The 3142-nt window shown below is 35.2% G+C and overlaps 1 protein-coding gene across 2 annotated transcripts in view; it reads right to left on the bottom strand.

Moving 5' to 3' along the window:
* Nucleotides 1-3142, bottom strand: part of LOC108968880 (probable serine/threonine-protein kinase nek3) — a 21465-nt gene that overhangs the window by 8637 nt on the left and 9686 nt on the right. Inside the window, exon 1 of one of the 2 annotated variants that reach the window (XM_018933196.1) lies at nucleotides 1982-2180. The exons of the other annotated variant lie outside the window; for it this stretch is intronic. The gene's annotated coding sequence lies outside the window, so the exon portion shown is untranslated. Of the gene's footprint in view, nucleotides 1-1981; nucleotides 2181-3142 lie in introns of those variants that run through there. 2 annotated transcript variants of the gene reach the window in all.

The following is a 3142-nucleotide window of genomic DNA, read 5'->3' as shown; positions in this document are numbered from 1 at the left end:
AATATATCTACATATGTACATTTTTATATATATATATGTATATTTTTTTAAACATCTGTCGGTCTGCTTCTAATTTATTTCGTTCGTGATAACTTCACAACACTTCTCACATTTGTTTAAAAAAAAAAAAACAAAGAACAAACCAGTTAGTCAGTAAAATACTTGGAAGCTTCAAGACTCGATTTCAATTGCTAAGAGTCATTGAGTAAAACTCTCACGCATGCGCATTATAAAAATGCTGTAATTATTTGCCGTACAAAAGTTTATTGGCGGCGGTAACGCGAATCTACACTTGCGCTTGCTGCAGCATAGATACAAACATAGATATGTATACATATAGAAACAGCTGTAAATATGTGGGTGTGCTTAGGCGCCTGAAAGATTTGGTAATATTTAGACAAAAGAAATGAGCAAATCGAGCAGCCGTTGGTCCGCAACCCAAAAAGAACTGTGCCGTTGCTGTTGCTTGGTGGAATTGTAAATATGTACAATGCATGTGCGTTGTGGTATACGCAAATGTGCATATACATATGTACATACATATGTATGCTAATATATAGTAATTTGCATCTATCTGCATATGTTTATAGTTTGGCTTAAAGCAGTTTGGCGAATTACAGAAACAATAACACAAAAAAAAAAAAAGGTTTGAACAAAAAAACCTGAAACAAAAGCAACATCATTAAGAAAGTAAAAGCGATCATGGTTAACAACATTTAAACAAATAAACATATCATTATTAGTTATTTATAGCTATGTACATATGTAAATAGTCTAGCAGATTTGATGCAGGCATTTAAGCTGTCACACCAACAACAACAAACTGCCACACATAACAGCAGCATTCGCCCAGTTCGAATGCTGCTCCATTAACAGCTTTGCTGCGCCTTCACTTACTATACTAGGTATGTTTGTGTGTGTGTGCGCGTGCGTTTGTTGGTTATACAGGAATATGCGGCTGCTTAAAAGCGTTAATAGTGGCGCATTCACTTTTCTAATCTGGAAAAGCGGTAGCAACAGCGGCAGCTAGCAAAATTGGCACAAATGAAACAAACACAAGTTTTTCACACACACACACACACACACACGAGTAGAGATGTACATACTTTTTTATATAGATATATGTATGTTTTTAAAATAAATACATATATATTTATATAACTACATATTTGTGCCACAATGGCCAGCACAATGCGCTGTGAAAACTTCACAGGCTTTCGCGCAGGCGCGTTAGGACACCCAGTCGCACAGCTTTGTGGCGCACCACAGCGACAGTCCAGCACAGCACGAACGGTGCAGTCGTTGCAGTTGTGCCACTTTTAACAATATTTCGCTTATTTGTTGTTGTTTTTGGTTAACTTTTGCGGACATTTTCAGTATGCAGCGCACAAAAACTGAGTACTTTGATTGATCAGTCAGACTTTTTTTGCAGATTTGTACGTTTCAAATGTTTTTTATACATGTATGTATGTAATTTTATATAGAAATGACTTGGTTTATTAGATACGTGTCGATTTTTTAAAATAACACCATAAAATCAGCTGCACAGCAAAACTAGATTATACAGATATTACAAGGTTAAATGCATGGAACGCGTTTGAAATTGAAATGCACTAACGTCGACATTTGTTTAGTTAGTTACACACACATAATGCACATATACACGAACGCAAAATAAATATATACATATTTACATACGGTATGGACAAAGGTATAGGCTTAAAGGTATTTGTTTGCGACGACATTTCTGAGGGCATATAAACACACAGCGTTCTATTTGACCACAATTCTCAAGCGTTGAGTAACTACTTTCATAAAATCAAAGAATTTTTTTTTTTCAAAAAAAAWTTTTTTTTTCAAAATTTATTTTCTCAAATGCACAATTTTTTGTTATTTATTTTTTATGTTCAGTTTTTTTTTTCTCTTTTCACATTTTATTTATTTTTCCTTGCAAATTTCGTTTACGTAAAATTTCGCTTACCCAACACACACTCACACACGTAGTTTTGCAAAAGCAATGTAATTAGATATTTATTTAAGAACTGAAAGTGTAGGAAAATTTACTATTTTGTCAATTAATTAAATGTAGATAGCAGATACTAGGCACTCGCGCTCAAGGTGAGCAATTGCAGAAACCATTTCAAGCACAAGAAGTCAAATACGAACTGAAAGCTCAAATACGAATATGCAGCAGTTATTACGAAAAACAACAATAGCCGCCACACTGGCTCGAAGCTAGTAAGCGGGCGATCGTACAAACAAACAGCTTACCGCCTTACAAATACATTTACAATTACACACATCCATATACACTTACCCACATTTGTATACAGCACTTCACTGCCTAACATAACTTTCCTGCATACAGCAGTTACACACAAACACATACATGCATACTCATGACTGTATACATAACATTATAGCTATGTATAAATGTGCATGCACATACCCACAAACAAATACATGACAGCAGTGCGCTAAGCCACCTAGCTGCCGATATTTTACACAACCAACAAGAGAGCGCCAATAAGCCAACAAGTTACCACCGCCAACAACAACAGCTACTACAGCGCACCAATAAGCAGCAGCAGCAACTGAGTAACAAAAATTTGTTGTATAATTTTACGAACGAACCGAAAGAATGAGTCGCGCGGCATAATACAGCTCCGCTGTGGAGTTGTAAGTTGTTGCAAAGTTTCGAAAGCGCACGCCAATTGCTGTGTGGTGTTGTAGGTAGGAAATTGTTTTTGAAAAGAAAAGTGTTTATAGTGTTAGAATTTTGCTAATGGTAAACACTATGAGACAGGCTGAGGAATTTGTAGTAAACAAATAATATAAAAAGAGCTAAGGGGTTACATGGGTTTCCTCGGGCAAAAAACAGCTTTTTTCATTTTTTTTTCTTTATATAAAAAATAAAATATTTTATTAGAAACAACTATTCACAAAAAATTGTGAAATTTTTAGAAAAAAATATTGTAAACTCGGCATTTGCGACGCCATTCTCGGTGACCACTCGAAAAAAAATGCGTCCGCGTTGGCGGGGTAACTCCTTACAGGATCAACTAAAGTGAAAAAATACGTGGTTTAGTTCAAACTGAAAACTTGGACGAAAGAAAAAAAACTGAAAATTGGATTTACAAAA

The sequence above is a fragment of the Bactrocera latifrons genome, unplaced genomic scaffold (genome assembly GCF_001853355.1).
Source record: "Bactrocera latifrons isolate USDA-ARS-PBARC rearing strain unplaced genomic scaffold, ASM185335v1 scaffold_230, whole genome shotgun sequence".
Classification (NCBI taxonomy): domain Eukaryota; kingdom Metazoa; phylum Arthropoda; class Insecta; order Diptera; family Tephritidae; genus Bactrocera; species Bactrocera latifrons.
Note: the sequence above shows the minus strand (reverse complement) of the source record. Positions and strands in the feature narration are given on the sequence as shown.